Source organism: Coturnix japonica, chromosome 5 (assembly GCF_054131305.1).
Source record: "Coturnix japonica strain WE chromosome 5, WE-NBRP24, whole genome shotgun sequence".
In the NCBI taxonomy this organism is placed as follows: Eukaryota; Metazoa; Chordata; class Aves; order Galliformes; family Phasianidae; genus Coturnix; species Coturnix japonica.
Genome location: NC_140667.1, coordinates 49,978,284 through 49,992,239, shown reverse-complemented (window position 1 = coordinate 49,992,239; position 13,956 = coordinate 49,978,284). Strand labels below are relative to the sequence as shown.

The 13,956-nt window shown below is 44.5% G+C and overlaps 1 long non-coding RNA gene across 1 annotated transcript; it reads right to left on the bottom strand.

Annotated features, from left to right (window-relative positions):
* Positions 1-10,357: 10,357 nt before the first annotated feature.
* On the bottom strand, positions 10,358-11,317 carry LOC146760804 (uncharacterized). The gene is made up of 2 exons (XR_014946161.1): positions 11,195-11,317; positions 10,358-10,596 (listed from the first exon to the last, which is right to left on the bottom strand). It is a non-coding gene; the product is annotated as an uncharacterized LOC146760804 (long non-coding RNA).
* Between the last annotated feature and the right edge of the window lie 2,639 nt (positions 11,318-13,956).

Below are 13,956 nucleotides of genomic sequence, written 5' to 3'. Positions count from 1 at the left end.
CTTTCTGCAGGCTGGATGGGAAGTGCAGCTGAGGATTTTGCGCAAGCATCAATAGCGCAGAGCCGTCTGTCTCTCTTTTGGAGACAAAAGTGAGGATTAAAATATTTTTTGTTGTTTTTCTTGGGAAGAAAAGTAAATCTTTTAAACTCTCTGCCAACCCTCCAAATCAGGAAGCTTTAAGAGGCTCCAAAAAGAAGCGAAGGCAAGTTTAAAGATGTTTAACAGCTACTGTTAGCAATTGTAAGCTGCCAAAGATTGATATTCCTTCCACCAGACAGGTTGGGTATAATGAAAACACAGGGTAATAAGATAGGAAACTGTTAACCAGTCAGTGCAAACTGTTAGCTAAATCAATAAATTACAGACTTGGGAACTTCTGTAGGCTGAATTATTGCTGAATTACTTCTCTGGAGAACCACCTCCAATTTTAAAGTTCATTTACTTTAACAAGATATTGGGAAGGAGTCTGCAAGGAGAATGGAGATATAGTTCACATATAACAGAAGGAAGTTAAAAGTGAGAAAAAGCCTTGGGGGCACTGGAAATGCTGAGCAGTTTATACCTTTCCTGTACAATCCCCAGTGTGAGTGCAGAAGTCGCAGCTTGCAGAAGTGATTTCTGATTTTGGGATGCTCATAGAAAATATCCTGCGAGATCATATTGTCAGAAGCTTTATATGATGCTTTCTGAAAGGTGGGCTGCCACAAGAAGGGTCACAGTGAACATTCAGTGTCATCAGTCATGTCCATGACCTTGCTGTTGCCACTGAGCATGAGAGCACTTCAAATTCCCCACCTGCACTCCAGCTGGAGGATTATAGAATGAAAAGAGATGTAGTGGATGAAACAGTTCTTTTTTTTGCCAACTTGATTTTAATTACACAGCATGTCATAAACTTTAGAAAATGTATTTAGATTAAGGAAAAAACGTATGGTGTGGAGGAGCATGGGAGGGGGAAATGGATGCTTGAGCTTAGTAAGAGACAAAAGAAAGTTGCTCCAAGTGATGAACAGATGTGAAAATGCCAATAATACACACTTGAGGAACAAAGGGGTCATCCAGATGGAGAATATTCTCTTGCTGCAGTAGCTTATTCCTGTAATCCTTATGTGAAGTTTTGACTGCATATTAATACAATGCCAGCGAGGCCTTCATTGCTTGTGGTGCTGATGTAAGATGAAGTGACTTACTCAAAGTCATGGCAAATCTGTGGCCAATGATGTTTCTTTATTTGGAGGGTGGTGAGGCCCTGACATTGCTACTCAGAGTGCTGTGGGTGCCCCATCCCTGGGGGGTGCTCACATCCAGGCTGGATGGGGCCTTGGGCAGCCTGAGATGGTGGGTGTCAACCAGCCCATGGTAGGAAGTTTAAACTCGATGATCTTTAAGGTTCCTTCCTACTTGCGTCATTCTATGATTCACAATGCCATGATGCTCTGTGATTTCCCATATTTCCGAAGTAGTGGCTTTTGGCTTCAGCTCATCCAAAGGCCTGTAAAAGGGAGGTGAGGGGTGGAGGGAATTATTTACACTATGCTGGAGTGAGGTGGGAGAACATAAATGGGAATTGATGCAACTTCTCAGCCTCTGGATGTCAGAATAAAATCTATTCCCTATTTGAGCAGAGATTTCCAGACCACAGCTGACGCAGATGAAGTTGTATGAATGAAACTCCTTCATAATGTCTGCTTGAAACAAGTGGTTAGAAATCTTGACTCTCATCATACATAGCAGTGTTGACAGTGTTTGGTTTGGCAGTGGCCCCTCTCTGACCCAGGCAGTGCTGGGGCAATGACTGACAGTATCAGAAATTTGTGTGATCAGCAACATTTTGTACCTTCTCTTCCACTGCAGTAAATAAATGTATACCTGGCTGTGTTATTTGACCTCAAATATTAGATGCCGAGGAAGTTTGACCACTTACTTGCTAAGTCCATATCTTCCCCCCTTCATGGCTGGGTGGAAGGGACACACAGGGCCTGGAGGTTGACCTGGTAAAGTTCTTTCTCACTCTTACATTGAGAGACAGCTTGTAAAAATTACACAACTGTCTGGTTGTGTCAAAGCAGTAGTGTGAGCTGGGGCTTGAAGACAAGCCCAACTGATGTGAATGTTGTCTGAAGCTGGTTCTGATCTCTCCAGCCACATGCCTCCAGATGTCAGGAGTGATTGGCTTTGTTTTATGTGGAAGATAGGAGGCAACTACAAGCCGGAGTAATTGTGAAATTCCATATGGCAAAGCTTCTTGTTTGAAAGGGCATCAAAAGAGGAAGATAAAATTCACAACCACGTGGAAGAAAAGGCAAACAGCTACTTGGAGCAGATCTGGCTCCAGGGGACCAGCTGGGCTGAGCCCCAGTCCTGTATAAACTGAGGGTTTCATCCCAGATCCTTCTGCCTCGCAGCCAGCTGCCTACCACCCCCCAGTGCTCTCCAAATGGCTCTGTTTGTTTGCTGTCATCCACACACCTTTCTGCATACGTTGTTGTTGTGGGTGTTTTGCTCTTTTTCAGTGCTGCGTGGCAGATTTGTGCTCTAAGCTCTAAGAGCATCTTGATGTGAATGTGAAGCCAGAAGTTTTGACACGCTGCGAATGCTGATTTAAAGAAAGCCGAATCAGTAAGAACAAAATGTGGTACAGAAGAGCTTCATCATGCACACACACAAACCACTTTTCATCCCCCTTTAATAACTGAGCCTTCTCTCTGGTCTCTCTATGACTATGAGGCATTAAGCATAGCAGAACAGCTATCAAATGTCCAGCTAGCACAGGAACGTTCTCAAAAAAGTGGCTGAGGGTAGTTGCCAATGAATTAACGAGAGGGAGACAGGTATGCAGCAACAGTCTCCCAGCCTCCGGGGATCAATGAGCCACATCCCCTTGCCAGCCTGTGACCAGCCTCCCACCTTCCAGAAATGCCCAATCCATGCTTTTAGTGAAGAGGAAAGGTCCTCAGAGAACCCAAGGGCAACATCCACATCCTCATTAGTGTGCTAGATCCCTGACAAGGGAGTCCCATTGGTTGCCTGAACATTATCATAGTCTATCACAGTACACATAGGAAGGGGTCATTAAGTTGCTGCCAGATCTTCAGGTGCCATGTCTGCCTACTGACTTCTACCACTGAAGTGGAAACTCTCCCGGATAGGGAACATTTTTGCAGGATGTTTATAAAGGACATCACAGCACATGATAATACACAGGTACAAGGCATTGTGACTTCTGGTTTCAAGCCTTGGACTGAAAGGATCTAAGCTATCTCCAGTGGGCTACACTCCTGATTTCCTTGGGACATGCTTTTGGGTAGCTGGGCACTTGCTTCACACAACTTGCCTGAGTATCAAGACTACACAGCTCAGAAATCTGTACCAGAGCCTGAATGGAGATGGAGAGCTCTGCATATCCTCCAGTCCAGGCTGTTACTGCTGATCAGCAACAGTGTGCATTGTGTGCCCTGATATCAATGTGATGAATGTTGTGCTGACTTTGACATTGTGTGTGCCTGCGCGCTGAATATTGTCTGCTGGAAAGTAAATAACAGCAGATGAGCAAATGGAGCTGTGAAGACATTTCAATGTCCATAATGTTTCCATCCACAAAATACAGCAGTTATGCATCATTTTAATGGTAGGAATAGATAAGCAGTCAGCTATCTGTATCTGGGAAATCAAAAAGGAAGGCAACATTAGAGGAAATAGATAGGCAGTGGGTGTTCAAGGGCAATGAGTCATCCTTGCCACAAATAAGGCTTAGAATGAGGAATACTAATAATTAGGAAACATATTTCAAAAGTTCAGTTCTTTCCTCCTTTCCCAAATTATCTTATGTGCCCTGGGGATATTTTGGAGTGACAATGCCTGTATTAGGAAGCAGACGTGAGGAAAATCCACTGTGGGAAGAAATGACCAAATAATATAGAAGAATAAAATTAAGCTGTAGAACTTCTTTTTCCTGAAACTCCGATTGCCCCCACAGATAAAACTGTCATGATGGAGGTCAAACTGTAAGAATAAACATACTTGAGGCAATGCCAGTGCCCACTGACTTCCGTGCTTACAGAAGACATCACCAGCTCCTCTTTTTCCCCTCGTCCATTGTACCCATTCTTTGAGCTTTCTCTGCTCTGGTATCAGTGGATGAAATGAATCCAGTGGGTAAAGCTGGGAGGAAGTTACATGCCTCCCATTTTCGTGCTTTCTTTCCCAGCAGCGGGACCACTCAAAGCTCATTTCATCTGCTTTGCTGGAGCTGCCTGGAATGGGAAGCAAAATGGATTTCAACCTTGCATCAGATTACGTTTAAACCTAACTAAAATCCTAGACTGTCTGAACGTGTGCCCCGGTGGCGCAGTGGTTAAAGACGCCGCCTTGCAACACTGGGGCCCGGAGTTCGAATCCCCCCTGTGGCGCAAGTGGTAGAAGTGCCGCTCTGCTACACAGAGGCTCGAATTCCGGGGGCTGGACTCGATGATCTCTAAGGTCCCTTCCAACCCGCATGAAACTATGAAACTATGAAACTATGAAACTCAAAATTTCCCAAGAGCACATCAGGATAAAGAATGTGAATTGCTCTTCAACTCTTGGTGTTTAGGGATGCTTCACCCCTGAAGGTGTCAAGGCTGGGTGGTTGTGGACCAAGGATGTGGACCTGGGCAGCCTGATCTTGGGTGGGGGTGCTTTAAGATCCTTTCTGACCTAAGCCATGCTATGATTCTCTGATTCTACTCCAGCTTCCTGGAGGCTGGAAGCATAGTAAGTGACAGTCTCTGTCTTCAGTTATTAGGATTTCAAGGGAAGAAGTCTCTTTGGACCTTCAACATCTCCAAGTGTGACACAGTTAACAAGTATTCCTAAAAGCTCTGAATCACAGACAGATGTCTGGACCTGTGCTGGCTAGAGGCTAATCACTTTCTGAATCGGGATAAACCCTAAACTAGGAAACACGAGTCCTAGTGAAACAGCAGGGCTGCAGTATCAACCCCCTTCATTTCCCTTCTTCCCTCAGCTGCAGAGCTCTCGTTGCAGCAGCCCAACTTCAAACACTGACAAATGTCACTGCTGACACTGCTATGGAGGGTGCACACCATCATTATAATCTGTATGCATTTAGCCATCCCAGCATGATAAGAGAACGATTAGGAGAATAGTTAGAGAGTAAATTAAAAACTCCCAGCAGTTTTCTGTGTGAACCTACTAACTTACAGGCATAATTTTTTCTTTCCACAGCATTACTGAAAAATGCCATTAGTTATACCTGTGACTACATGTTAGATTTAAACCCCTGGTGTGAATTTTTATTAACACACAAATATGTTAGGGCTCTTATGCTGCTTAAAATGTAATTAAGCATCTTCTGGAGATTAAGAGTACATAATCATAAAAGAACTGCACTCTTGTGCATTTAATTCTTCTAATCTGCTTTATGTTGATGTTAGTGCGGAAGAATAATTGCTAACTTGCCTTAATAGTTTAGGTTTGTGCTATAGGAAAGAAATTGTTAATGAATGTATTTGTAAACTTCAGATTTGGTGGGTTTGCATTGATGGAAGACGATAAAGTGCAAACTTAGAATAGGAAAACTTGCTGCTTTTATCTTTCTGCTGCTGCTGCAAATGCCCAGCAGTAGAAAAGCTGTATTTCAGCTTCAAAAAAGAGAACAGGATCAGCATAGCCAGTGAATGACAAAGGTCTGAGCAATAAACTCCAAGTAATCTCTTTAAGCACTAATTTAAACACACAAGGTGTCAATGAAGCCATGTGGGGATCCAGCAAGACTTTTCAAGAAGACTGTGGAAGCTGAGCACTCATTACAGGTGAGAGAAGAAGACTTTTGATTTGCTGGGTTGTAGAGTAAGAAATGTGCTTGTGAAATGCACTTAAAAAAGAATCGATGCTTTTATGTTTTCTTTAGAACATACTATTGGAATTGTCCATCCTTCCAGGACCGCCACAATCTTCATACAATAGCCATCACATTTAACTGAAGGAGGTTAAAACCCTCAGGGATGCAGACTGCTACTCTTTAGGGGTATTTCCTTCCTAGCAGAATGATCAATAAACCATTAGGTAACTCTGATGACTCTGCAGAAATCAGCTTTTTTCCTCCTCCTCTCTCCCAGCGTTTCTTCCTGAATGCTAAGAAGAGGTTAAGGAAGAAAAGTGAATGCTGTGGGTTGAAGGCATCTGTGAATGGTCATGGGTGCATGAATTCACACTGTCACTGAGCAGGGTGGGCAGTCAGTTCACAGGGGAGCCCATGGGGCAGGGACACCCATGGAAAACTTGGACAAAAAAAGCCCACGATGCTCCTGTTGTGATGAAGGGGATGGAGGCCACTGTTGCTCCTTGAAGACCATCAGAGCAGGAAGCTTCCTCCTCACTTGAAGCGTGTAAGAGCTCTGCGAGAAAGAGCGCTGGGAGAAAACCAGTCTCCAACACCAGCCTCAGCAGTGGAAAAGAATTCCCCATGTATTTTTTCTTCTATGATTCATGAATTTCAGTGGGGTCCCTCAGCACACAGCTCTCTATGGGGTCACAGTGCTTTGTGGCAGGCAGCTGTGTCCAGTTGGGACCCAGTTCTAGGGGACAGCGGTTATAGTGTGACCGCAGGGAGCAGCGGTATGCAGCCCCAGAAGGGCTCCTTGGCTGCTTTCTGCTTGCTTTGATTACTTCCAAATGAATGCACAGCCTTTATTGAAAGTCGTTTGTTTTCAGTGCAGCTTCCTTCTGAGGCAGGTGTGACTGGCAGCATTGCTCTGGGCCTTTCACCATGCTCAGCTCTCTGAACTTCTGGCTGCAGCTCCTCAAGTCAAAACCCACAAACACAACATAGATGTTCCCATGGGCAATGTCTGGGGAGGGTCAGCTTGGGGTTAGGGAAAGGCTGTGACCCGGAGGACGTTGGGAATAGAACAGGCTGCCCACGGCAGTGGGCACAGCCCCAGTGCCAGAGCTCTCCGACATACAGTACATGGGGCTGAAGGGCACTGCCAGCTCAGAGCAGGCTGCAGCCCTGTGCTCACTGTGTCTTGACTCAAAGCAAAGAGGCATAAATACAGGTTAAGCATTAAAATCCTACTGAAACCACACAGGAGTTGAGTGCTCAGTTCTCTCAGGATTTTTTGGGCAGGTGGGATATATATATCTAAGGCAATGAAAAGGACGCCAGGCTCCCAACCCTAGCTCTACTTAAGGACTGTTAGTGCAAATAACCTTGTATAAAGAGGAGTTGAGAACCTGATTAATTCTGCTTGCCATTCAAGCTTGCATTAAATAAGACGTGTAACTTCAGACAGAAAGCCAGCCATTCTTCTGTTCTAACAGTCTGCTGTCAACGCAGGACAATAAAATATGAATATTTTAGATTCATAGTGCAGACAAATAGGAAATAGGAGCTGTATTGTGCTTCACATGCATGGCTAGCTCAGTAATGCTAATGTGATTATCTCATTGAACTTTTGTGCCATCGCTTAAGGGCAGCTTTGTCTTGCTTAGCTGGGATGTACATATTTGTTTCTTCCAAGTGTAGCTCCATAGTCTTTTTTAAGCTTATGGAAATGGGAAAATCTGATATTCCTTCTCAGCCACAAGGTAGCATCATTCCTTGGCATTGCTTGGACCAGTATGTCTTAAGTGAAATTTTTACAGGTTCCTACCAAGATATTTTAATGTCTGCAGCTTGATTTCCAGGTAGAAACATGGGAAAATCATACCAGCATTTAAAATATGAATCATGTCCACCCCTCATTGATATCCCTCCATTTACATGAGTACTGGGCAGAACTTACAAATCAGCCCTGGCTTGGCCAGTTTTATTGGATTTATGTGGCAGTGTTTGGTAGCAGGAGGCTGCAGGTGTGGCTTATTTGAATAGGCCAAGACCTGCCCCATGTTAGATCAAAGCCAGTTCCAACCATCTCTAAAAGTGACTGACTGCTGCTCAATCAGTGACGCTGGTGGCACCTCAGCAATAACACACTTAGGAAAGGGTAAAATACGTTCTGCAGCAGTTGTGAGGGATTCACAAAGAATGAGCACAGTCTCCCTTTGGTAGAACTGGTATGATAACATCTCAAGTCCCAGCTGAGTAGGGATCAAATCAAGATGTACAGTTCTGTATATAAGTGAACCCAAAGCTCTGTTAGATGCTCAGCACGCAAAGAAAGGTTTAGGGTATGTTAGAGAGACTTAAGAAGCATTTGGCAGCTTGCTGGGGAGGAGGGAAGGGATGTAGAACAGATGTTCTGAAGATCCCTCTGGTCTTAACATCTGCTCCATAGTTCTTGTAACAGGGAGGGTCTGGATTTGATGACCAATATCACATTCCTAAAATGGCCATAATCTCTGCCCTGAAGCCCTCTGAGCCAAAGCAAGGGGTGAGTAAAAGAATACTTACATTGACTTCTGGCCAATGATTTCAACTTGTTGAAGTCAATGGGACTTCGACACATGGTGGGAGATAATCAGGTGCTTAACTGGTTTCCTCATTAGTGATATATTGGTCATCTACTTTAGAGGACATAACTACTGAGAGCCTAGCAAATTCTTCATGTTAAATTGGCCTCTATGGACATAAGTGAGTGTGTGTATATGTGTTCAAAGGGCAGAAGGTTGTTCTTTTTCTCTATGGTTTTATTCTTTTCCTCTCCACTTTCAATAGTATCTTCTTCATGTTTTATTTGTTGTTCTCTCCCCTCTTCATCATAGTTTTTGTTCCATGTTCTTTCTTTTCCAGAGCATTTTAGCCACAGTATCTTTAAAATCATTACAGTCTGTATGTTTAAAGTCTGACCCCACCACAAGGAAATCTAAAATGCTTTGTATGATATAATATTGAGTCTAAAACTTGAGACTGCATGGTACTGCAGGCAGCAAGATCCTGCATGAGAGGGTGGGATATCATACTATTTTCCAATGGAAAGCTATGTTTTTTGTATGATTTATGCCTGAAACAATGCAAATCAATGTAAATATGTAACTTAGCTTGGATGTCAGAGCATGTGGGTGATTACTGGTAGCGCAGGTTCACACAGAATCCCAGTATAGCTGTACATCAGGGGACTATTGCCTTTATCTGACAGCCCGAGGAAACAGCAGTTAGGATCAGATGGGTCAAGCAATGATTTGTCATAGTGCAGCTTTATGGTTATGTTGGTTATGCTGTCTTTTTCTTTGCAAACCACATGTTAAAATCACCGGTAGGCTGGCTCCTGTGCTACTGTAATTCAGGAAATATTTAGGAGCAAAAAATGAAAGCAAATACATCTAATGAAACAACAGCTGGATTAATAGATCCCTGTATTTGGAGCTCTTCTGAGCAGCCAGGAATTACCTGCTAGGGACACATTCCCATTCATTGCAACACTCTGCAGGCAGTTCATGGCATGCAGTGTGCTAGATTCCTAAGACTCAGTTTCTTCTTTGCTTTCTAACTGGAAAATCAAATCCTGTCTTGGAATCTGGCTGCAGTCACTGCAAAGGGTAAACGTTTAGTACCACTGCCTTTCCAGCAGTGTCCCTTTCTAATGAGAACCAGCCCAAACTATTACACTAAGGCTCAGTGATGACAGCGACCTTTATGGCTTTGGCAGGACCACTAGAACTCAAGGTATTTTCTCCAGCAATACCCCTCTTGTAGCAAGAAACAGGAAAGTACAGGAGTGGAGAAACCAGTCATTTCTCAGCTTAAATGCTGTATTTTGCAGCAGCCTGGAGGAATGTTTTGATCCTGATGCAACACTTAACTGACCTGAAACAGAAGCAGCTGTTTCTCTACTGTCTGAGTGGCTCAGCCTAGCAAAATGCAGAAGTGTGAAGTGAAGGTCTCTGCTGAGATATGTATAATTACAGATTTTGTGCATGTTAGGCACTCTCTATTTTACACTGTTCAATAGGCCTTGTCTGCAGCATAAAGTGGTATGGAAAATTACTGGCTTAAAAATGCATCTGCGAAGGCAGAGCTCAAGGTCTGCATCGCAGGCATGCGTGGTCCCACTCTGCTTCTGAAAGTAAGATCAGAGGTAATTCTCCTCTCCAGAACAGGGACCACAGAGCTCTGCAATGGGGAAGGCAGAGTCAGGGCAGGATCCAGATGTGCTGCAGAGGGGAACAGCTGCAGTGTGGTCTGATGGGCTGTGCATGCTGCTCTGGGTATTGGCCAGGGAGCAAGGGGAGCTGCTTTGCCCTTACCTCTTCCCCCCCACCCCTACAAAGCAGCATCTGGGTACTCCCTAGGCTGAGAGATACTTGCAGTGAGGCTGTGAATGTAAAATGGGATGGGTATTTAAGGTCTGCTTCACAGTGTCACAGCTTTCTCATTGAGCTGAACCAAAGAAATCAACAACAAAAACAGACCCAGTGGACTGCAGGATTTGTATTGCACTGCTCTCCAATCAGAACTGTCAATGATGACAGGTGAAAACAGATAATAAATCCAATTGGCAAAGCTTGAGGCTGTTAACTCTGGCCCAAACCATTTGAGATTGGCACCCTAAAAGCTTTTCTTCGTACTGATTCCTAATGGCTAATGTACCAGAGGCTCTCCCTCTCCAATCACCTTGTTGTGCATCAGGCTGGCTTTCAATTTCTCTGTGTCCTCTGCACGGGAAAGAGAAAAGAAATTAAACAAGGGCATACAGTCCACTCAGCAGAATATACTAACAGGGGAGCTTGGAGACGAGTCAGCTGGAGACTGGGCTGTCTCCTGGAAGTGGGGTAGAACAGCAAGGAAGAGAGTCGTGAGATGCTGTGATTTATATCATGTGTTTGTCACGCATCACTATATATTAGCATACATACACACACATCCACAGCATATGTGTTATCTCACTTATTCTCTGGCTGCTCAGCAAGCTTCCAGCCATCGCTCTTTAGTTGAGACATGGCAGATCAGTTACTTTTGCCCTTCGTATGATCCTGCATCAAGGAGAAACTAAAGCAATCTTGACTTCTTGCCACTAAATCTCATGAGGTCTCTTAACAGGACAGTGCAGTGATTCCACGTTCCATTTCCAGGGCCCTCTGCTCACAGTTGTTAGAACAATTATGGAGACATTTTCTTACTGATGAACTGAGCTCTCAAACTATATTCCAGCTGGGAACGTACAATTAATTGTCACACGAAACTAAAGACCACTTCCATATGTCTTCTGATGCATGCCATCCATACAGGTGTCTTTGCCTCAGATCCACATACCTTCTGTCTGGTGCTAAGAAGAGAAAGCTCAGCCTGATGTCCATCCTGCAAAGTCATGAACATGGTCAGTCAGCAGTGAAGGTAACTGAAGTACTCTGTGCTACTAAACCCCTCACCAGATCTGTGAAACAAAGGAAATAAATGGCTTCTTTATTAAAATAATGAATAATGATGGAATAATAAATGTCTGTGACCAAAATCCCCAGTATCACAGCCCCATCTATTGGACCGGCTAAAAAGATATTGGAAGGAACTACAGAACAGAGTTTATGTGTTCTCTTGCAATATAAGTTATCGTGATAAACAGGACCCCGTGGTATATTAAACTCTTAATTATGGGCACAAGAGGCATTTTCTCCGAAAATTAAAAAGGTTGCAAAATGGCTGCAGCCTCTGGGAGGCAATTCGTAGCAGCAAAATGCAGTTCAGTGTTAGTGACTCCTTTATCTCCTGCCTTCAGTATCCTCTTGGCATGGATTAGCCTGGAGAGGGGAGTCTCCATATTTTTGCTTCGTGTTATCATTATGCCAGTGACTCTGGAAAGCCATAATCCTACAGAGCAGCACAGGCCCAAGGGAAAACACAAGCAAATCACTGAGAAAAGAGAGATATCAGTTAATTCAGGCTTCATTTTCCATTGTTCTTCTGAACCTTTTTTTAATTTAGGAAAATATGGCAGGCGATGCGTGGCTTGTAGAAAAATAGCTTGGCCTGCCTGGTGTCAGTAACACATCTACGTAAGCCTGCTTGAAACACTATTGTGCTGGCACCATCATGACCATAAGGCTTGTTACCCAACTTTCAGGTCTCATGGCTGGACTAGGCTGTGCAAAACAGTTATATGCAGCTGGGTGCTGGAAGGAGGGGTTCCATGAGGAGCCCCAGAGCTTCTGGAGGAAATAAGAGTGACCTTTTTAATTGCAGGGCTTGTTCTGCCTGGAGAGGAGAAGGCTCTGGAGAGACTTCATTATGGCCTTTCAGTACTTGAAGGGAATTATAAGCAGAAGGGAGACCTGCTCCAGTGCTTCATCACCCTGCACCAGATTTAGTGTACAAAGGTCTGGTTGCCCAGAGCGCTGGGGGTGCCCCATCCCTGGATGTGCCCAAGGCCAGGTTGCATGAGGCCCTGGGCAGCCTGAGCTGGTGGAGGGCAGGGTTTGGGGCTGGATGGGCTTTAAGGTCTCTTCCAAACCAATTCATTCTGCGATTCTACAATTCTAAGTATAGAGCAACTAATGGTTTGTAGACATCTGCAAAAGTATTTTGGATCCCAGAAGTTTTCTGAGATAACGTTGCTAGGAATATTTCATGCCTCTTCCTTAGAGTTGTTCTTTGCTCCTCCTACAGTGTCAGTCAAAAAAGTATGTCTTGCCAGATGACTCAAAGCCCTGAGCCCCCAACACATTCAGGAGTGCTCATTAACATGCTCCTAAAAACAGGAACAATTAAGCAGCAAAAAACCTCTGTAGGTGTTGTTATCAGGATTGCCCACTTTTGTTCCCCCCTGAAGGTTTCCCAGCACTTTCCTCAGCTCATTAAGTAGAGAGCTTGAGATCTATCTATCTTTTCCCTTGCGAGGCTGAGTGCTCAGACACAAACAAGGTCTTTTGGTACTGAATCAATAAATCAGCATCTTAAACCTTAAATCAGTACCTTAAAGGATTTCTTAGCTGAGTATCTGTCTGTAATATCTACCTGGGGGTCCATGCTGGTGAAGCCTGGCCAGGGAACCAACTCTATCACATCAGTAACATTTGCTCTCCTTAAGTTACGAGGTGCTCAGATAAATCATAGAACCATAGAATCTTTTGAGGTGGAAGGGACCCTTAAAGGCCATCTAGTCCAGCTCCTCTGCAATGAACAGTGATAGGTTGATCAGATGTTCAGAGCCCCATCCAGCCTGACCTTGAGTGTCTCCAGGGATGGGGCATCCACCACCTCTCTGGGTAATCTGTGCCAGTACCTCACCTTTATTTTGTAAACTTCTTTATAGTCAGTCTAAATCTTTCCTCATTTAGTGTCACCTCCTCCAGAGCCACCACAAAACAGCAGAAGAAAAGACAGGTGGACGCGCCTGTTCCCAAAGCTGAGCAGCACATCCCTCCTAATTGCCAGCACAGACCCAGCTAATTAGAAGGTCATTAGGGAGGAAGAGGCTGAAGCAATCAACATCTCTGTATATCTGAAGTCCAGTTCCATGCCCCGCTCCAAAGGGCTCCGCAGAGAACAGAGGCATCTAGTGGCGGCGCCGGGAACTTCAGTAAACATCGCCATTCTCTGAAAAACACGAGTATTTCCCTTTTCCCACTCTTGGCTCTAGGAATAAAAATATCTTAGTCCATAATACTCGAAAGGGGAGGGAGAGGGACAAGTCCTTCATGCTCTTGGTAACAGCGCTTGACCTGGCTGTGATGCTCTGCTGCACTGCAACCAGATTCTGGTGCTGCTTCATTGCAGGGGAAGTGCTGCACCTTTCCATACTGACCCAGCCATGACAGGCAGCTTCTGAAGGCAGCAGCTATCTGCAAAGATTCCCAAACCTGTCTGCTGTGGTCCCTCTATACTTACCACACATCACAAGTGCTGTTACTATGTGCCATATCTGCACTGCCCATGTTGGAAAAGCAGTCCTTGCACACAGAACTTTTCAGCTGACACATCCCAAGGCTTGTAAATGTGGCCATGGAGTACCTGATTGCCCCTGGCTCTGACATCTCTCAGTCCCGGCTCTTTGGTTGGGTTGCCAACAGCATCACCATATT